This window comes from Lactuca saligna, chromosome 2 (genome assembly GCF_052625555.1).
Source record: "Lactuca saligna cultivar CGN05327 chromosome 2, ASM5262555v1, whole genome shotgun sequence".
NCBI classification, from domain to species: Eukaryota; Viridiplantae; Streptophyta; class Magnoliopsida; order Asterales; family Asteraceae; genus Lactuca; species Lactuca saligna.
In genome coordinates, this window is record NC_136418.1 from 138,801,741 (window position 1) to 138,825,059 (window position 23,319).

At 37.4% G+C, this 23,319-nt stretch overlaps 2 pseudogenes across 1 annotated transcript; one reads left to right on the top strand and one right to left on the bottom strand.

Annotated features, from left to right (window-relative positions):
- Positions 1–4,694: 4,694 nt before the first annotated feature.
- LOC145030157 (pentatricopeptide repeat-containing protein At2g17525, mitochondrial pseudogene) lies at positions 4,695–7,466 on the bottom strand (annotated as a pseudogene).
- Positions 7,467–19,745: 12,279 nt separating this feature from the next.
- Positions 19,746–21,283, top strand: LOC145029126 (uncharacterized; annotated as a pseudogene). Its single transcript, XR_013676384.1, has 3 exons — positions 19,746–20,266; positions 20,660–20,821; positions 20,905–21,283. The product of XR_013676384.1 is annotated as an uncharacterized LOC145029126 (transcript).
- Positions 21,284–23,319: the final 2,036 nt, after the last annotated feature.

The window sequence follows — 23,319 nt, forward strand, 5'->3', positions numbered from 1 at the left end:
ATGCGTTTGATAAATAAAAATTGCATCTGACCGAGTCAAGTCAGACATTTTTTGGCTGACTCGGTCAACTAAATGTGTTTGATAGACAAAAATTGGGTGTATATCTGACTAGGAAAGAAGTTAGTAGATGGCTGACTGAGAAAGGAATAAGGGCTTTCCAATGCTACCCTTAAAAATTCGGCACTCAGTAAAGGAAAAAGGGGCAACGAGAATCAAACCCATCACTTCATAGTCACAGGGAAACATCATTACCATTATGCTAGAAGTTTGTTGTGTTATATTTGTTCAAACGTTTTATATAATGTATAACACTGATTATTATTATTATTATTATTATTATTATTATTATTATTATTATTATTGTTATTGTTGTTGTTGTTGTTGTTGTTGTTGTTGTTATTATTATTATTATTATTATTTTGCATAGAAACATAAAGAGTATCTGGGTAAAATCAGTCAGGACATTCAGTCAGATGTATAATCAAACAATATAATTTCTTACTTAGACAAATCTTTTTCTGATCAACACTTTCTCAGTAAGTAACCATATTATATTACTCGTTGTAATTACCTACTATAATTTATTTTGATTTTCTATAGGATTTTGTCACACCCCCAAACCAAGGATGGCGGAAACGTCTGGGGGTGGAGGACTTCATGTATAGTATCATAACCACAATTTCAATAGTAATTTAAGCAAACACAACCAACATATATATAATTGAAAAAGTTACATCACTTGTATGAATTACATGTTTCAAATTCAATTACAATATGTTGTCAAAATATGAAAAGTTTGACGCCTTAACGTCCCATCCTCAAAAGCACTTGATTACCTGTTTAGTGTTTTCCTGAGAATACAAGTTGCTTGAAAAGTGTTAACACAAAGGTTGGTGAGTTCATAAGCTTTTATTAATAATCTTAGTAGAAGTCTTTCACATGTAAATGTCGCGTTTGTTTCAGAAAAATCCGATATTTTCCTTGAAATCCGTAAAATGTTGCCTTATAACCAAAGGCCAAAATGTATAAGAAATCATCATTACTTAGTAGAAATGTCGTGAGTTTAAAATGATATGGAAAGTAAATTTTTAATCAACCTAAAACCTACTTCGGTTTTATGAAATCCCGTAAACTTTATGAATTGTTAACTCCTTAGGTGAGTCGCTATAATCATACTGTGACTATGTGAACCTGCCACAACGTTTCTCAGGCGTCGCGAAAATGAAATGACATTTGTCACCCGTAGACCTGCAGGTCCCACTGTAGCTAGAAGGAAGGTGTGGGGTGTCAAACCCAATATAGATCTATATACAAGTATCACGTTCTCCCTCAAGGAGATTCTGATTATAACTACCAGGAATTATATCCCGCACTCGGACGTACGGGGAGAGAGAGAGAGTCTCACAACATAGGTTAACAAGTTTACGTGAAATGTGTGTGAATATAAATCTTTCTTGTATGAATGTACCCTTTTTGTACGAGTGTGTTGAGTGATGTATCATAAACTATACCTATTATAGTTTATCTAAAATGTATGTAATATGTATGAATTCTTTTATGGAAATGTATTAGTGTTGTGAATTTATCAAACTATACTTTTTATAGTTAAATAATACGTGTTCCAAAATGAATGAATAATATTTAGTATGAATGACTTAGTTTCAGTTCATAATGATAAACTAACAAGGAAACACATTCAAATATTAGAACTTATGATTATACACTTTGCTCAACATAATACAAAGTGTTATGATATTTACATGCTGTTGGCTAACTTTAGCCATTCTGCCCTGTTTTGGAAAAATCATAGAAAAATCATACGAAGTCGAAAACTAGATCCGTAAATTCTGAGAGTTCATAAAATGTGTCTAGTTTACTCATAATTTTTATCACGATTTTTAATGACCTTCAACTTGTGTGAAAGAGTCCATAATCACAGACTGGTCCGGATTGTTGTTTGAAATGATAGGCAGTTTTGTAAAAATCACCATAAATTGTAGAAAAATCGTATGGAGATGTGCAAGTAGTCATTTTAAATCTACAAACATGAACTATTTGCACCTTGTACAGTTTTGAAAACAAAAATGTTTAAGATGCCCAAAACAGTCCGTGAATGGAGTTGAACTTTTCTGATGAAGGCTGTTAGAAAATTTTAGTTATGTTCTTGGTGTTTTAACTTGTATTCCCCCCTGAAAACTTGAGAAAACATGAAAATGTAGGGGTATGAACTCACCTTAAGTGATTTCAGTAGATGATTGTTGAATAATGGAAGTGTTTAATTCAAGAACACTTGGAGATGCCTTGAAGGTTTTCGAGAATCTAACATTATGGTTATGGAGTTTGTGTAAGCAATCAAAGATTTGAGTAGAAGGAAGTGAAATAATAATAGGAAGGATGAATTTTTACTTACTAAGAGTGGAAGAACACTTGAAATCAGCCTTGAATCTCGAAAATTTGTGTAGAAAAAGTTTGAGAGAAAAGTGGTGTTTGTTACTTAGTGGAATGAGAGAAATGAGAGAAAATGAGGAGTGTGGTTGTTTGTTCCAACTCAAAAAAAAACGTGGGAGTGATTGAAATTTGAGTGTAAGGGGACATTGAAGTGACATAGGTAAGGTGGGAGGTATGGCTGGTCATAGAGTGGGTGTGGGGTGGTTGCTTGTGTCATAAGTTAAGGCAAAGTCAACACTCCACCTTAAATAAATCCCCCATTAGATCTTTATTATTTAGATAATGATTTTCATAAAAATATGTTTAAATTATGAATATTTAGAGTTTATTATGTTAAAATATAATTTCTGGAGAAAATCCCGCTTTAAAATCACGAAAAACGGGCTTAAAATGTTAAAAATATCAAAAATGGGCTAAAAGTGACAAATTCCCGAAGTCTGGCCGAGGTTCGGCCTTCTGATGCTGAAACCGAGAGGAAGGAGGGTAGAAACCGAGAGGGGAGAAGAGAGAGGGAAGGAACCGAGAGGGGGGGAGGAGAGAACAGAGGGTGCGAAGAGACAGAGGGGCGGAGTAGAGACCGAGAGTAGGGAAAAGACAGAGAGGCGGGTAGAGACAGAGCGAGAAGAAGGGAGCAGATGAGGCGACAGAGAACCGAGGCTCGGTCCTCGCGTGCATTTAGCCAACAGAGGCTCGGTCCTCGCATGCCACAGCCAATAGAGGCTCGGTCCTCGCATTCTTTAGCCAACAGAGGCTCGGTCCTCGCATGCCACAACCAACAGAGGCTCGGTCCTCGCCTAAGAAGCCTCTCTTCTTGGTTTCGGTTCCTAAAGCCTATTTTTCTCGTTTTCGCCCCGTTTTAAGCCGTTTTTGACCCGGTTAAGGGCCGGAATGACCCAAATGATTCTAAAAAGTTACGGGAACTATTTGAGGGAGATTTGGGAGAGATTTCTCATACTTGGAGAGATTTGGGAGAGATTTGACATTCTTGGAGAGATTTCTCATACAAAGAGATATTTGAGAGAGATTTCGCATACTTGGAGAGATTTGGGAGAGATTTGACATTCTTGGAGAGATTTCTCATACAAAGAGATATTTGAGAGAGATTTCACATACTTGGAGAGATTTGGGAGAGATTTGACATTCTTGGAGAGATTTCTCATACAGAGAGATATTTGAGAGAGATTTCAAGTGTGGCATTTGTGAGTGTTTGGCTCCGCAATGCAAGTCTCTTGAGCCCCGTTAAGTCATGGTTAAGGATCCCACACACTCCCAATGAGTATGCAACATGGTTTTTATCAGTTTAGTTCATTGATTAGCACTAGGGCTTAGGAAATTTTTAACACGAGACTTTTCTCAAGTGATGTTTTCCCATTAATATAGCAAGTTATACAGTACGAACATAACACAAACCCTAATACACAATGTTTAATCGAGTTGACCGGCTTGACCTGATGACTTGACTTGATTCAAGATTGACGATTGTCACAGATTTTGGGGACAACATTCCTGGACATGGTGGAATGACAAAGAGAATGGATTGTCCCATTAAAAATTCAAAACATTTCTTTATTTCCATTTATTTTTTTAAGGTTAAATGCAAGAAAAGAAATAACAACCTTCTTTGATTTACTCATGCAGATGGTGATGGGTGTCTTTGCTTACATCTACCATCAGTCATTTATTGTAGCTCAAAGTGTATTAGTTGGGATGATTTTTGACCAGGTATTATGATATTTCTTTTTTAAATGTATTAAATTAATTATTGTATTAATGTAAGCATGTGTACTCAGATTGTGATGAATATAGAGCAAAGGGTGTTGTATAATAACCTAGGACAAATACTACAAGATAGGCAATTTGGTGAATCTTGAAGAATATAGCATTTACATTTTTGATTTGTACTATGTTTGACTTTTGATATGACTGTTTTATATATATATATATATATATATATATATATATATATATATATATATATATATTGGTTGTTTGTTTTATTCCTTTGTTAAGAATGTAGATGGAAATGGAATCAAACAAACACACATGTATCCATCCATTATTTTTGTATCATTTTCAACCTTTCTTACTTTCTCTTTTAAATTTATAAATTATCAATCAATGTAAAAAAATTATGATCCTTTTTATTTTAGCTATTATTTTTTTGACTCACTGAGTCAGTCAATTACATAAATCATCCATATTTGAAACCATTCTACATCTAAAAAACCACCGATTCATATTCATAATTAGGCTTCAATGAGGTATTCCAACATTTTATTCCCTTCTTCTACTACCCTAACAACACACTTAACTACATAATTCCAAGCAAAATAGTCAGGAACAATTCCTTTTTCCACCATCTCTATAAACAACATCAAATCCCCTCTCTTACAAAACCCATCAATCAAATGACTATAACTACCCAAATCCACCTCCCAACCTCCTCCAATAATAGCATCTCACTTCCAACTTTACCCTCAACACAAAGCCCATTAATCAAAACCCCAAGAATCACCACATCAGGAACATAACCACATGACACCATCACATCCACAATCTCAAAAGCATCTCTCACCATTTTATTCTTTACAAAACCCTCGAATCAAACTTACATAAACAACCCCCATTGTATATCTTTTTCGCATTTCCCATTCTACCCTCCTCGCATAATGTTAATATCTCTTTGCTTCTATCAACAACTCTCGGAAATTTTGTCCCCATCTTGGTTAAAAAGTTAAGAGCTGAGTCAACTCGGTTCGCTTTATATATATATATATATATATATATATATATAATGATGTTATAAGGACTTATATGATTTAAAGAACCACTTTTACTATCCTCCATTACTTCCAAAATCTTATACCCCTCTTCTACCCTTCCTTTTGAACAAAACCCACGAATTAAAATATCAAATTTATCAAATTCCAAATGATACCGACCCTTTTCATATGTTGAAACATATCAAGAGCCGAATAAAAACAAACCCAACTCACAAAATCCATATATCAAAGAATTATAAGTGTGTGCATTTGGAAGAATACCCTTCAACTAAATCTCCTTTAAAAACATATGTGCAAGCAGCCTTTGGTTTCTTGATTTTACAGAAACCCTTTACAAGAGTGTTGTAAGCCACCACATCAATCTTACCACCTTTCTTCTCTACCCTTTCTAAAACCTCCACTACTTCCATGTCACGATTCTTGTTACATAAAAGTTCCATTATTTTGGTTATTCTAATGACATCAAGGACAAATCCAAGATTGAAACATCACAACTGCTTGAATTATGTTATCTTCTTTATAGTATGCGGTTATTAAGATATTGAAAGTTACACTGTTTGGATCTACTATCTCTTTCATCAAACTCCTGGCCCTTCCTACCCAAAGTTTCCCATTCTTGCAAAGAGCATGGAGTAAGGTGTTGTATATGACACTGTTTTTCTTCATGAATTGTAAAAGCTTAAAAGCATCTGATATGCGATTTGTCATGAAAAGTCCTTTTATTAAGATCCCGAAAGTGTAAATGTCACCTTTAACATCAACTTACGTCTGTAAAAGCCTATGGCTATGTCAATATCTTCTTTGACAACAACATCGAGTATTGAGTTGTAGACTTTCAGGGTAGGTTTTTCTTTGAATCTTGAAACTACGTCAAGAACATTGATTGTTTGTCTGACCAAATGAGTGTTGTCTAACCCACGAATGATGGTTATGAAGATAGTATCATCTGGGGGTGAGCCGATTGAGCTGGGCATTTCATCGAGCAGTTGGTGGATAGTGTCGAAATGACGAAAAGTACAGAGCTTGTGGACTAGAGCTCTGTAGGTGGATTGGGTGTGGGTGAAAAGTGTTGAGAGCTTCAGATGCTGACTTTTGATCTAATATGAGGTGGGAAATTTGGTCATGGGTGGGAAGAGGGGAGGTTATCGAAATGGATATGTAGGTAAGTTTAGGGTTTGTGGTGGAGATCTGGATACCAACTTGGATCGTGATATCACTTTTCGAACTAATATTTCTACCCTATGCCTGGGTTACAAGAAATTCATCCTAGGATAATCCAAGTGGACACTTACGTTTCTAGGCACAGAAAACATAAGCCAATATGCTAAAGGATTCTGTGAAAGTATGATGAAAATGAGAGCTTAAGATTGTAACCCTCTTCTGGAGAGGAAGAGCTCTTTATATATTAAACACGATTAGGGTTTCATTAGGGTTGGGCCGTCATTAGTTGCTTTGGAAGCAAGTAATGTCAATCCGGATTTAATGAGGATTTAGTGTTACCAAAAACTAACGAGTTTCATTAGTTTTACCATAATCACCCTCAAGAAATTGAATTTTCCATTATGTTCCCATATGTAAAATTTGGTGAGGTTTTGGGGCTCTACCCCTTAGACCCCGCCAAAGGGGCGCTGCCCCTTTGGAAACCCCGAACACCCGACTAGTCATCGAACCAGCTTCTGACTCAATCTTATACATGCGTGCACTCGGCACAACCCCGTACATATATTAGAGTACAAATCATGAAGCCCCTTAGCTCACATGTTGGTTCCAGTTACTTAAAATGACATTGTGACACTAAAATCACCAGCAGGATCTTCGTTGGGTGTTGTAAAGTTTATGATTTCTTTTTTACCTAAAGAAGATGGATAGATTCTTTGACGAATTGGAGAAAGTGATCATGAATATATCAAATTCTAACTGAACAAGAGCAAATGACAACCGAAGAGGGAAGAATCTTTAAAAACTAAAATTCAACTCGTCATATGTTGTAGTCTTATTTTTATACAAATAAATTGTTGGAAAATGATCATTTATTGTGATTAATCCATATACCACTTTAGAACACCTGATCACATGGAGTAACTAAGTCAAGACAACTCTTTTATTATAATAATAATAATAATAATAATAATAATAATAATAATTATATTGTATACATACTAAAACCATGTCTAGATTCATCAAAGTGCCATCATTTTCCTCTCCAATTATCACTTTTTTCCAAATTAATCTCATGTCAACATTTTCTCCTCATTTTAACAACATTCAAAATTCATTATAAAAAATTCATCTAAAATTTTAGTTTAATTTCGAACAATTAACCTTCAATTTTTTGTAAAGTTTGATACGTTTTTTTAATTTTTAATTTTGAATGATGAATTTGTTTGATTTTGTCGATACGGTAATCGAGAAAGGCTACGACATTGTTGTTGATGAAGAAATCGGAAATATCGACGACGATCATAATCCCAATGACGATGAAGATTCTGATGTGGTGGAGAATACAATGAAGGATTCGCTGAAGAGATTATTTGCATTTGAGAACGATGATGAAGCAATGAGAAAAGTTACAGTAGAAGTTCAAAAGGCATGGTGGCGCGTGATCGAAACTAACTCATCGCCGTCGTCGTCAGATCTAAAATGGCAGTTGATGACTCAGCTACGTCACCAATGTTTCAACGCAGATACACCTTCTCTCCTTATGATATATTTTGGCTACCATTTTCATTTTTCTCCAAAGTTGAAGCGCTAAATTTACAATAATACTCCGCTAGATTTAGGATTTTAAGCTCTCGAGAACATGTTTTTGTATACGTGTGTCAAACATGGAAACATAATTTGGATTCAGATTTTATCTTTTAGATTATAAATTTATAATGTATTATCAAAATGTACTTTAATCAATGGTAAATTGAAAATTTTAGCTGAAAAATATGTCAAACGAATACCAAAATGCATATCATGTTTTTGATATTTTTTAGATAATTAGTTTGAGAGTAATTTGTGGGATGTTGTTAAAATATTAATTATTTGTAAAATCTTGTATAAAAATAAAGTTATGAAACTCATTTGACATGTCTATTTTACCATCACCAAATAAGTAAAATACATTTTGATTAACATAAAATAGAGTGTTTTTGTATCTATTTTTAGGCAAAATACATAAAAACAACTATATTTTGACTATTTTTGGGTTTTAACTGTTATTTAGTCACTTAAATTTGATAAATTTTTCTATGACCATTTTGACATGCTACCTAACATTAAAGTGTAAAACATTTAATAAAAAATATAGTGGCTTTAATGGAATACTTGTTACCAAAGTTTGATTTTAATTTTTTCGCTAAAGTCATTAAACTTTGACAAAGTTTTGTACTGTAACAATTTTAATTTGTTATATCAAGTCATGGTATGTCAAAGCGCTCCAAAAAAAACCCTCTTAAACTTAGGTGATTTTGCTGGACGAAACTAAAATATAGTTGTTAAACAAATTTATATGACTTTTACGAAATTTGCGTTTGTGTTTAAACAAACTGCATATGAATATGTAGGACTTTGCAAATCAAAATGGGAAAGGGATGGCAAGGTTCCATCGGGACATTACGAATACGTTAATATAAATGGGACCCGCTACATGATTAACATATTGATAGTAGGAGAATTCGAGATAGCAAGACCAACTAAATATTACGTTTTATTGTTCGATGTATTCTCTCAAATTACAGTCTGCAAAGTCATCGAGCTCAAAAAAATTGTGAGAATAATGTGTGATGCTATTAGATTGTCTATGAACCAACAACAAATGCATGTACCACCATGGAGAAGACATGAGTACGTGCATGCTAAATGGTTCGGGTCTTATAAGAGATTTACTAACTCATATTCAACTACAAGTATTATAGACTCGAGTATAGATAATAAAAAATTTGTAAGTTTTTGTCATTTTCGGAACGAAATTGCTATTGGAGTCGAAGAGAAGAGCTTGGTGGGAGGGAATTTTGTTTGAAAGTTGGTAATTTGGCCATGGTTATGAATGGACCAACATGGTATGTTAATGTAATTTTTAGGGGCTAAAGAAGTGATTGTGTAGTGTAAAGAAGGGTAAGTAGGATCTAAAATGATTATTGTGATTTAAGATCATAGTAATTGGTTTTCGGTATTTAATATAAAGTGATTAATTTGATTTTTTTTTTATTAATTATGTTGAAAAACCACATGTTAAGAATAAGTAATATTTCATCATAGAAAGGTTAAAGGTTGAATGTTGTATCTGGGCCATTTCTTTAACCTTATAATTACTGAAGTACATATATGTAGTTATGTACTATGTACATACTATTTGAGAAATACAACATAATAGCATAAGACATAATATTCTGATATATATTATGGTAATTTCTAACATTTTTATACAATTTAATTCAAATGTGTAACGCCCGGGTTTTCAGGGCTAAGCATTTTTGTCAATGTAATAGTCTAGGTCAACTATTGTAACTCTTTTTGAAGTAATAAATATGAAATATTTGAGTATTATGTGAATTATGTGTGATTGTGTGTTTATTGTTTAATTATAAATGTATAATTAATAAAGAATAAAAATGAGCGTCAAAATTAAAGTGTGAGATAATCCCGATCTCTCTACATAAAGTTGTAGAATATGTCTCAAGGTTTCGTACATATAAAGAACACCGAAATCCGAGCTATAACGAAGAAGTTATGACCCGCCGAAGTTTTACAGCAAAACCGACACGGCACCGGAAGACATAAAATAGTGAATTCACGATAGAAGACTTTTTAGCCTTAGAAATATAAACAAAAGTCGTAGAATATGTTAAACTAAGATCATCGATAAAAAGAACGCCCAAATCTGACTCCGTATGAAGAAGTTACGATTTTTCGAAGTTTCGGACTAGCAGTGTACTGCCCGAAATTCAAATGTTTGATCGAGCGGTTTTTAGCCGACACGACCTAAACGAGAATCGAAGATCTCGTTAAGAGTAACGTAACGAGAAAAAGATGGGCGAAAACGGATGTCGGATGAAGAAGTTATGAGGATTTAACAGACCAATCCTATCCCGACCCGTTGATAAAATAAAATTTAAAATCGAGTCAAAATTAGCCAACGAAGTCTAAACGAAAGTTGTAGAGTATGTTCCCACCTTCGCGTGGATATAAAGAACTTCAAAAACGGAGCTTGTATGCGAAAGTTACGAATTTTTGAAGTTAGGACTCGAAAATGCGAAACTTGTTGCGAAGATGATGACGTGGCCGCTTCTGAGCCGTTGCTTGCTGACCAAGGCTTCGCTCTGGATCGCGCCACGATGACTCGCATTACGCCCCGCGTATGAGGTCCGGTACGCCCCGCGTACCTTCGGCCTTATCCGTCCGAGTCCGAGTGCGAGCCAGCTGTTGCGAGCTGGTAGCCACCTCCGAGCTACGCCCCGCGTAGCGCTGCTGGACGCGTCGCGTATCCGAGGCCCTCGCACCTATAAAAGGGGGCTGAAGGTGCCCTCATTTTTCACACCATTTCTCATTCTCTCTCTAAGGTTCCAAACCACCCCTAAGCCCTAGTTAAACCCCTAGCACCCTAAGGAAGCCCCGAGGCTCCCGGAGTCCCGAGAAAAAGGAGTTTTTCAGTTTCGAAACGCTGCTCCAATTAAGTCCCGGTTTTCGATAAAATTCGCTGTAAGTATGCTACGCTTATGCAATTTTTAATATAGCTTTCAAATAATTATAGGAATGTTATTAGGTCCTTAAAATAATTATTTGGGCTATTATTATGAGATATATCGAGTATTATTAATGCTTAATAATACTCAGACAATTAATTTGTCACGGTTATCATTAGACTAAACCCTAGTGGTATCGATACTAGGTTTTATCGGAGGAATATCATTTTGAGAGTATCGAAGCGCTGTCCGAGTGCTGAGTCACCACCTAATCAGGTGAGTGCATAGTTACCTTCAACTTACACATAGATATGAAGTATTTTATATAAATTACGTGCTATGTGTGCATATTATCTGAATACTTGCTATCTATGCTAGATGAATGTTGTTATACATGTTTTCAATGATTTAAACTGTATACATATTTTATATCTACGAAAATATTGGGGTAAAACATGGGTAGATGTAATAGGTGATGTGTGATAAAATGATGAGAGGCCTCGATGTTGTTGTTGTTGATCCAGTCATCTAGCAGAGTATAGATGACGACCACGGACTCTTCTAGACAGTCCAGTGGAACACTAGCAGGCTCGCAACCTGTAGGTGTTGTGAACGATGTGTTCACCGGTGTACTCCATCCCCTACATGGTTGCCTATTAGGACATTTATTGCTGAGGAATCCCCTTAGCAGTAGTGTCCGTCCCGATGATGATCCTTAGGCTAGGTCCCTTATGATAGGTGTTTAGGGACGTAAAGTGAGGATAACGGGAACGGGTAATCGGGTTATTGTTGATTGATGAAATTAATAAACTTATTTATTGTGGGTTGAAAACCCTATGTGCTCACCAGGCTCCCAAGCCTGACCCCCTCAGTTTTATGTATTACAGGTAGTGGCGCATGAGCATAGGTGTGATGTTTTGGACGAGGGATTACGGATATAGGCCTGTAGATATGAAATAATGTAGTAAGGCTTATATTGTACTGTTTATACTTTTGATCTGTACGAACATGACATCCCGAGTCTTTTAATGAAATACATTTCTATGGAAATGCTTTTGATAAATCTTTATCATATTATTGTTTTAGGACAAATTCCGCAATCCTTTTATTAAAAGATAACTCTGATTTTGAAATAAAGTATAAACAAAACCGGTCTTTTCTGGCCGTGATTTTGGGGATGTCACAGTTGGTATCAGAGCATTAGTTTAAGCGAACTAGGAATTTGTAGGATTTCTAGACTTAAACTTAGAATGCTAAGCGATGATGGTGAGGTGTGAGCACTAGCTTATTTTAGGAATTGTGCCTAAAATGCTTTTATGTGCTAAATGTTTTATGCATGATATGCTGTTATTTTGTTCGGATCTATGGTCTGTTGCCGACCGGAACTGGAAACCTTATGTGTTTAGGATTCTAAACGTACGACTACGCTATTAGAACTAGCATGTAAACGTTTCGGAGTGATAAGGACGATTTAAAACGTCTCTCCTAAATAAAGATCTGAATTCACCTTATTCGGTGTATAGATCAAGATGGTAAGGACCCGTAGCGGAAACGTAAACGCAAATGGGAACGGACACCAACCCCCCGTGATCGAGCAAATACCAGTTGTGGAAGCCGCTGCCGGACCAATAACGATGGCAGGAGTGCAAGCGATGATCCAGGCAATGTTGGATCGTCAAATGGAGGAAACCAGGCGTTTGCTCCAGCAAAATCGAAAGGAAGCGACTATTCAAATCGAACAACCCGAGTTGAACGAAGGGCAGACTGAAGAAGGAAACTACAGTGGGACTATTGGTCAAGCCAACCCACCGATAGTTAGGCAAAACCACCAGGATGGAGGAAATGATGGACGTGGATGCAAATACAAGGATTTCATGGCATCCAAGCCACCGAGTCTATCCGAAAGCCCGACGCCGGTGGAAGTCATGAACTGGATCTCTGAGATGGAGACAATGTTTGAGAGTTGCGAGTGTAGCAATAGGCAGAAGACTGCTCTTGCAGTTCCTCTATTGAAATCTGGAGTACTAAGCTGGTGGAAGCTATTAGCTGATTCAATGCTCAAAGGTGAAGCAAGCAAAATGTCGTGGGAGGATTTTCTGGTACAGTTGAAGATGCAATACTGCTCTGAGCAGGATCTTCTGGAGATCAGCAACGAATTCCAGAATCTAAAGAAGGGAAGAATGAGCGTTACTGAATACGCTGCAAGCTTTACTGAGAAAATGAAGCTTGTTCCTCACCTCGTCCCAACTGAACTCTCCAAGGTTAACAAATTTGCCCTCGGATTACCAGCGGACTTCGGTCCAATGGTCAAGCAAACTACCACTCTAAAAGCTGCCATCTGGGCTGCTAAGAATGTGGAGACCCAGATACGAGAAAAGGGTCTGGAGAGAGCGGAAGTGGGAGAGAAACGGAAATTTGACGGATCCTCGAGGTCCGGTAAGAAAGGTAGATTCTCAAAGTCTAGTTCGAGAGGAGGAGGATCAGAAGCAAAGTGGTGTGACAAGTGCAAGAAGAAGCACTCTGGGAAGTGTGATGGAGGGGTCACTTGTTACAAATGCGGAAAGCCTGGGCACTATGCCAATGAATGCACCCTTAACCAGAAGGCCTGTTATGGGTGTAATGAAGAAGGGCACATTTTGAAGGACTGCCCGAAGAAGAAGGAGGCAGGAAGACCCAACATACCACCGAAGCCGAAGGCGAGAGCCTTCCAGATGACGCTCGATGCTGCAAAGGAGGCAGCAGACGTCGCTTCAGGTACCTTTCTTGTAAATGGTTTGCCTGCAAATATACTGTTTGATTCCGGAGCCAACTACTCCTTTGTGTCGCATAAATTTAGTGCGAAATTAGCATTACCTGTAGAAAAACTTGATAACGACCTAATTGTAGAAGTTGCCAGTGGCAAATTCGTACCTGTTAGTAATCGTATTAGGAACATCGTCATTGACCTAAACGGAAACGAATTCCATGAGGAACTATTACCCATAGAGTTAAACGGTTTCGACATCGTTTTAGGTATGGATTGGCTTAGCGCCAACGATGCCAAGATATTATGCCGAAAGAAGATAGTTAGGATAAACCCACCCGGAAAGGAATCATTTATGGTGTACGGGGACAAACGCAGAGTAACTTCTGGAATCATCTCCCTGATGAAAGACAGGAAATGTTTGTCCAAAGGATGTGCATCATACTTGGCATTCGTAATCGATGCTAAGAAGGAAAAGAAAGAGGTGCAGAATATACCGGTTGTGTGCGATTATCTGGAAATCTTTCCCGAAGATCTTCCCGGATTACCACCTGATAGACAAGTGGAGTTCCGTATAGACTTGTTACCAGGAACAACACCGATAGCAAAGGCACCTTACCGATTAGCACCGACGGAGATGAAGGAGCTCATGACGCAACTTCAGGAGTTGTTGGACAGCGGATTCATTCGACCTAGTTCATCACCCTGGGGAGCTCCGGTGTTATTCGTGAAGAAGAAAGACGGAAGCATGAGGATGTGCATAGACTACCGAGAGTTGAATAAGGCAACGGTGAAGAACAAGTATCCATTGCCGAGGATTGATGATCTATTCGATCAGCTTCAAGGTTCGAGCTACTTCTTAAAGATCGATCTTAGGTCAGGATATCATCAGCTGAAGGTGAGAGAGCAGGATATTGAGAAGACTGCATTCAGAACAAGATATGGACACTACGAGTTCTTGGTTATGTCATTCGGACTAACCAATGCTCCCGCAGCATTCATGGATTTGATGAATAGGGTTTGTAAACCATTCCTCGATAAATTTGTGATAGTGTTCATCGACGACATTCTCATTTACTCGAAAAGCCAGGAGGAGCATGGCAAGCATCTACGAGAAGTATTGGAGGTGTTAAAGAAGGAGAAGCTTTTTGCAAAGTTCTCCAAATGCGACTTTTGGATACGGGAAGTCCAATTCTTGGGTCATGTTGTTAACCAAGAAGGAATAATGGTTGACCCCGCCAAGATCGAGGCTGTAATGAAGTGGGAACGTCCGAAGAGTCCCACGGAGATTCGAAGCTTTCTAGGATTAGCCGGATATTATCGACGGTTTATCCAAGGTTTTTCTTCGATAACTGCTCCATTAACAGCTTTGACCCATAAAGGAGCTACGTATACATGGAGTGAGAAACACGATGAGGCGTTCGAGAAGCTAAAGAAGAAGTTATGTGAAGCACCGATACTTTCTCTACCCGATGGAGTCGAAGATTTCGCAGTTTATAGTGATGCATCTGGAGTCGGGTTGGGTTGTGTTCTGACCCAAAGAGAAAAGGTGATAGCATACGCATCTCGACAGTTGCAAGAGCACGAAAAGAACTACCCCACTCATGATCTGGAGTTGGCAGCGGTAGTATTTGCCTTAAAGATATGGAGGCATTACCTCTACGGCACGAAGTACAAGCTCTTCACTGATCATAAGAGTCTCCAGTATCTCTTTAATCAGAAGGAGTTGAACATGAGGCAACGACGCTGGCTAGAACTTCTCAAAGACTACGACTGTGAGATACTTTACCACCCAGGTAAAGCAAACATTGTTGCTGATGCTCTCAGTCGGAAAGTCAATCTTGAAAGAGAAAGGCCAAGAGCGTTAAGAATTGAAGTCGTCTCGACGATTGTGGAAAGTATCAGGAAAGCTCAAGAAGAAGCCTTAGAAAAGAATGACCGAAAGGAAGAACGTTTGGGAAAAACGTTAGTGTTCGGTACGAACAGTCGAGGACTGAAGGTATTCCAAGATCGAATTTGGGTACCTAAGACGGGAGGAATAAGAGATCTTCTAATGGAAGAAGCACACAAGACCATGTACTCGATTCATCCCTGTAGCACTAAAATGTATAGGGACCTAAAACCCTACTACTGGTGGCCGACGATGAAGCTCGATGTTGCGAAGTATGTGGCTGAGTGCGTAACATGTACGAGGGTTAAGGCACAACATCAGAAACCGTATGGGAGTTTAGAACCTTTACCTGTACCCATGGGTAAATGGGAAGACATCACCATGGATTTTGTGACTAAACTGCCTAGAACGAAGAACGGACATGACATGATTTGGGTAGTCGTGGATCGTTTCACCAAGAGTGCACACTTCATAGCAGCCAACGAGAAGTGGTCTATGGATAAGCTCGCAAATGCTTACGTGAAGGAAATTGTAAGACTTCACGGTGTCCCTCTTACGATTGTGTCAGATCGTGATAGTCGTTTCACGTCAAGGTTTTGGAGGAGTCTACAAGAGGATTTGGGTACAAAGTTGTGTTTGAGTACTGCTTACCATCCGCAAACTGATGGTCAGAGCGAAAGAACGATTCAGACGTTGGAAGATATGCTGAGAGCATGTACCCTTGAATTCCAAGGGAATTGGGACGACCACTTACCTCTAGTAGAATTTTCCTACAACAATAGTTTTCACTCGAGCATCAAGATGGCACCTTATCAGGCCTTGTATGGACAGAAGTGTCGTACGCCGTCTTGTTGGCTTGAAGCCGGAGAGAAGCAGTTTATGGGCCCCGAGATAGTCCATGAGACTGCTGAGAAATTGAAGGTGATTAGGGAAAGAATGTTAGCAGCTCAGGATCGTCAGAAGAGCTATGCCGACAAGAAAAGACGACCGATAACCTTCGAAGTTGGGGATTCCGTTTTACTTAAAGTCTCACCGTGGAAGGGACTTATACGATTTGGGAAACGAGGAAAGTTGAGTCCAAGGTTTATTGGACCGTTCAAAGTTCTTCAGAGGATTGGGAACCAAGCTTACAAGCTGGAATTGCCCGAAGAACTCAATGGTATTCATAACACCTTCCATGTGTGTTATTTGAGGAAATTCATGGGAGATGTTCCCGACATAATTCCAATCTCAGAGTTAAGGATGGATGAGAATAAAAGGCTGATCGAAGAGCCCGAGGCAATTGTTGACCGTAAGACTAAGAAGTTACGACGCAAGATGGTCGACTTAGTGCTAGTCCAATGGAAACATTCGAATGGGCCGAATCTCACTTGGGAAACAGAGGATGACATGATGAGTCGTTATCCACATCTGTTTGCTGATGCATGATTCCGGGACGGAATCATCCTAAGGGGGAGAGAATTGTAACGCCCGGGTTTTCAGGGCTAAGCATTTTTGTCAATGTAATAGTCTAGGTCAACTATTGTAACTCTTTTTGAAGTAATAAATATGAAATATTTGAGTATTATGTGAATTATGTGTGATTGTGTGTTTATTGTTTAATTATAAATGTATAATTAATAAAGAATAAAAATGAGCGTCAAAATTAAAGTGTGAGATAATCCCGATCTCTCTACATAAAGTTGTAGAATATGTCTCAAGGTTTCGTACATATAAAGAACGCCGAAATCCGAGCTATAACGAAGAAGTTATGACCCGCCGAAGTTTTACGGCAAAAAGGACACGGCACCGGAAGACATAAAATAGTGAATTCACGATAGAAGACTTTTTAGCCTTAGAAATATAAACAAAAGTCGTAGAATATGTTAAACTAAGATCATCGATAAAAAGAACGCCCAAATCTGACTCCGTATGAAGAAGTTACGATTTTTCGAAGTTTCGGACTAGCAGTGTACTGCCCGAAATTCAAATGTTTGATCGAGCGGTTTTTAGCCGACACAAACTAAACAAGAATCGAAGATCTCGTTAAGAGTAACGTAACGAGAAAAAGATGGGCGAAAACGGATGTCGGATGAAGAAGTTATGAGGATTTAACAGACCAATCCTATCCCGACCCGTTGATAAAATAAAATTTAAAATCGAGTCAAAATTAGCCAACGAAGTCTAAACGAAAGTTGTAGAGTATGTTCCCACCTTCACGTGGATATAAAGAACGTCAAAAACGGAGCTTGTATGCGAAAGTTACGAATTTTTGAAGTTAGGACTCGAAAATGCGAAACTTGTTGCGAAGATGATGACGTGGCCGCTTCTGAGCCGTTGCTTGCTGACCAAGGCTTCGCTCCGGATCGCGCCACGATGACTCGCATTACGCCCCGCGTATGAGGTCCGGTACGCCCCGCGTACCTTCGGCCTTATCCGTCCGAGTCCGAGTGCGAGCCAGCTGTTGCGAGCTGGTAGCCACCTCCGAGCTACGCCCCGCGTAGCGCTGCTGGACGCGTCGCGTATCCGAGGCCCTCGCGCCTATAAAAGGGGGCTGAAGGTGCCCTCAGTTTTCACACCATTTCTCATTCTCTCTCTAGTTTCTTTCTCTCTCTAAGGTTCCAAACCACCCCTAAGCCCTAGTTAAACCCCTAGCACCCTAAGGAAGCCCCGAGGCTCCCGGAGTCCCGAGAAAAAGGAGTTTTTCAGTTTCGAAACGCTGCTCCAATTAAGTCCCGGTTTTCGATAAAATTCGCTGTAAGTATGCTACGCTTATGCAATTTTTAATATAGCTTTCAAATAATTATAGGAATGTTATTAGGTCCTTAAAATAATTATTTGGGCTATTATTATGAGATATATCGAGTATTATTAATGCTTAATAATACTCAGACAATTAATTTGTCACGGTTATCATTAGACTAAACCCTAGTGGTATCGATACTAGGTTTTATCGGAGGAATATCATTTTGAGAGTATCGAAGCGCTGTCCGAGTGCTGAGTCACCACCTAATCAGGTGAGTGCATAGTTACCTTCAACTTACACATAGATATGAAGTATTTTATATAAATTACGTGCTATGTGTGCATATTATCTGAATACTTGCTATCTATGCTAGATGAACGTTGTTATACATATTTTCAATGATTTAAACTGTATACGTATTTTATATCTACGAAAATATTGGGGTAAAACATGGGTAGATGTAATAGGTGATGTGTGATAAAATGATGAGAGGCCTCGATGTTGTTGTTGTTGATCCAGTCATCTAGCAGAGTATAGATGACGACCACGGACTCTTCTAGACAGTCCAGTGGAACACTAGCAGGCTCGCAACCTGTAGGTGTTGTGAACGATGTGTTCACCGGTGTACTCCATCCCCCACATGGTTGCCTATTAGGACATTTATTGCTGAGGAATCCCCTTAGCAGTAGTGTCCGTCCCGATGATGATCCTTAGGCTAGGTCCCTTATGATAGGTGTTTAGGGACGTAAAGTGAGGATAACGGGAACGGGTAATCGGGTTATTGTTGATTGATGAAATTAATAAACTTATTTATTGTGGGTTGAAAACCCTATGTGCTCACCAGGCTCCCAAGCCTGACCCCCTCAGTTTTATGTATTACAGGTAGTGGCGCATGAGCATAGGTGTGATGTTTTGGACGAGGGATTACGGATATATGCTTGTAGATATGAAATAATGTAGTAAGGCTTATATTGTATTGTTTATACTTTTGATCTGTACGAACATGACATCCCGAGTCTTTTAATGAAATACATTTCTATGGAAATGCTTTTGATAAATCTTTATCATATTATTGTTTTGGGACAAATTCCGCAATCTTTTTATTAAAGATAACTCTGATTTTGAAAGAAAGTATAAACAAAACCGGTCTTTTCTGGCCGTGATTTTGGGGATGTCACAAAATGTGTGAATCAACATTGTATGCTTATTTGCATCACATGTGCAATTTTTTAACTATTTTTTTTTAATTGAACAAAAACGTAACTTTTTTTATTAACCGATGAAAATCGATAATGGCAGTAAAAAAGGTGAAAAAATTTTGAAAAATGATTTTTATTTTAAGCGTAAAAATGTGAATTTTTTATTAGCAGATGAAAATCGTGGGTGGAGATGTAGAGTATTTGGCATGATATTTTGAGGATACGTTGAATGTGGTAGGAGGGATCACTATCGGGGGCTCTTATTCAAGGCACCACGAAATAGTCTACATCCGCCCGTACTAGATCTTTACTAATATATAAAATACTGATACAAAAGTAATTTGAGAGAGAGAGGGGGCGGGACCACGCCTACTTTGTATACAGAGAAACAGAAAATCGTCGACCAATCTCCGACCACCGATACAACCACCGCCGATCCGTGCAAATAAATCATATATGGAAGGTGTTGGAGCTCGACTCGGCAGATCCTCAACTCACTACGGACCGGCCACCGTGTTTACAGGTCCAGTTAGGAAGTGGAAGAAGAAGTGGATCCACGTAACGCCTCCCACCACCGCAGCGTCAAACAATCATCATCATCATCAACATAAATCTAACGGTAACTCTTCTTCTAATAGGCAACAATAATAATGGCTCTGCCTCTCATCTTTTGCTTTACAAATGGACGCCACTTCGTCAAAATCATAACACCTCCGCCAACAACAATAGCAATGGTGACGCCAAAGACGACGGTGGTGTCGCCGAAGTGGACGAAGAGCCACCCCGCCGTAAGATGAAATATATTACGGTACATTTCCAACACTCCTCTTCTGGATTTTTGTTTTATTTAATTTAACTTTGTTCGATCTAAACTTTAGCTTGTGTTTGTCCTTATCTGTATGTTTATGTAATATATTATATTTGAAGATCACGTGGAATTTCAAGTTGAAATAGGATACATATAAAACAAATGCTAGAGTATAAATTCGTATAAGAAATTGAATCCAATTTGTAGCCCTAGCTACCTTAAGTAACTTATAATCCAAATTGAGTCCAAATTGTACATTAAAAGAATCAATTTCCAATACTTTTTCTAAAAGTTGAATCTAATAACAGTCACAGGCTTCAATTTGAATATTTATCCATGGCTGCTAAAGTATGTTGTTTTATGGATTTGTTGTTGATGGTTGAAATTGATCAGATAGTTGTACTGGGGGAACAAAATAATGAGGAAGCAGAGGTGCAGGCAGATGAAGATAAACCTAAACCTGTTGAGAGTGACTCGCTTGCTGCAGCAGATGATGAATCATCTTTGAAGAATGAAAAACTTGACATCAATGATATACCAATGGAAGAGAATCAGGTAATGCCCTGAACTCAACATATTGCATTTTTTGCAATTTAGGGAAATGAAAATGTATTCTCAGTTCTTTGATATTGTTTCAGGTTTCTGAGAATATTGATGTAGAAAGGGAAGTCTTGAACAAAAGCAATGTAGGTTTAAGCTTGAATTTAAATGAAGGTGAAGGTGAAGGTGAAGGTAAATGGAGATAGAGATACAGATGGAGGTGAAGAAGAGTTTGAAGAAGCAAAGGATGAAACTAATGATGATTGATTGATTGGATTGAGTAAAGTAAGTAAAATAGGTACACATGATGGATGAATTGTTTTTTTAAATGATTATATTAACTCAAAGAAAAGAAATGATTGTGAAAATTTCTGGAAATGAAATTTTATCAAAAGTGCATCAACTTTAACTTTTGCGGTACTAAATATGTAAATTGTAGGATGTGTTTTAACCGAATCCAAGTGTTTCTGGACTCGACTTGAAGATTTTATGGAGGAATCCCTTTTTTTAATAATAAAAATGAAATTAACTTGTGATCAAAATACAAGGAATATTGAAGATTTTATGTATGTGAGGATTTTGATCCCGGGATTTTATGTATGTGAGGATTTTGATCCCGGGATTTTATGTATGTGAGGATTTTGATCCCACATCAAAAGTTGATTGAAAGAAATGAAAGATGTGATGTATTTAAAATGGAAAAGGAACATAGAATTGATCATAAACTGCTACCAAAAAATGACATAGTAATAAGTTTATAAATATTAAAAAGAGAAAATTCATTAAATAAACAAAAGTTGGAGGTGTTTTCAGCAAATAACCATGAAATTTCGAGTTTCATAAAATGACCATCAGATCCGCAGAGGGGACTCTGTGGATTACTTTATGTCTCTGAGTAACTTAGCACACCTTTGCGGAAATGACGTGGTATCATTAAAAGATAATTTTTTTGGGGGGTTTTTAAGGTTCCATAGAGGTGTGTATGCGGATCTTGTGAACACCTCTGCGGATCGTTTAGGTGCGTTTGGTTGTGAAATTTTTTTCAGTTTTCTAGGAAAATTTTCCAAGAAAAACGGAAATTCTGAAAACACGTTTTTTTTTCATCCAGTTTTCCAAAGTTTTCTAAGAAAATGAAAATTTTCGGTTTTCCAAATTGTATGTAAACTAGAAAAGTGATTTTTATAGTTTTCCAAATTTCTAAGATGAAAAATGAAAACTCCACCGGTTCCAACCAAACACATTTTCATTGAAAACTACAAATAAAACTCAATTCTATTTTCTAAAAACATTTTCTTAGAAAATGAAAACAGTTTTCCACAACCAAACGCACCCTTAACGTCTTTGAGGAATAGGTATGAACAATTTTTTAAGAGATTTTTTTTGGGATTTTTAAGTATTTAACCATTCCTCAGAGACATTAAGTGATCCGCAGAGGCATCTTTGTTGAACCATTCGAACCCCAATTTTTTTTTGTCTTTTAGTGGTGTCATGCAATTTCCGCAGAGGTGTGCTAAGTTCCTCAGAGACATTAAGGGGGTGTTTTTTTTTCAAAAACCTCTTCTTGACCTCTTATGTCTACGTCGCGCAAACATATGCTCTTGTAGACCGTTTGTTTTTTAGAAGAGCGCATGCCTAAAAATATCTACGCATCCTCTTCGTGGTGTAGACATGAACATGTGTTTTCTAACATCTTCTCACCCACTTAAAGAAAAACACATTATGCAACCCACAATTTCCTTTATTCGTTCCTTAATAAATAAAACAACAGATTTGAGGGCTTTATATTAAGACGCTCCCATTTTTTTTTTTGTGTCGCAGCCATTTTTTTTTCTTTTTCTGTTGCTACTTTTCTTCATATCAAGATTCACTTTTTATTTTATTTTATTATTTTTTCTTTGTCATGCATTATCAACATTTCTAATTTTTCATACCTAATATTTTAATTATCCTTTATTTCTCTATTATAAATAATAATCAAGCTCTAATATATTATATGGTGTTCGATACGATCATGTATTCAAGTTAACTTTTAACCATTTGTTATATAAAAAAAAGTCATTTGTTTGTTTTTAAAATTAAGATAAAATAGTTATTTTATCGTTTAAACAAATATAATTCCATTCGTTTTAGTATTGTGTTAATTCCATTCATTTTGTAAGACAAGAATTATTATGTGGTTGTATGAATTTTATTTTAGTATTGTAGGATTAGACTTATTTAAATTTTGGTGTTGAAAAATTATTTCAGTAAGCTACAGATGTTAAAAAAACAAACGATCGTCTTCTTGCAGACTGCAGTCGTTTGATCCACCTCTTCTACCACAGAGGGTTGAAGATGTGGTCCGCAGACTGCAAATCTTTTGGCTTCGAAAAAACAAACAACACCTAAGTAATCCGCAGAGCCCCCTCTGCGAATCTGATGATTATTTTACGAAACTCGGAATTTCATGGTTATTTACTGAAAACACCACCTAACTTTTGGTTATCGTTCATAAGTTATAATTAAATTTCACA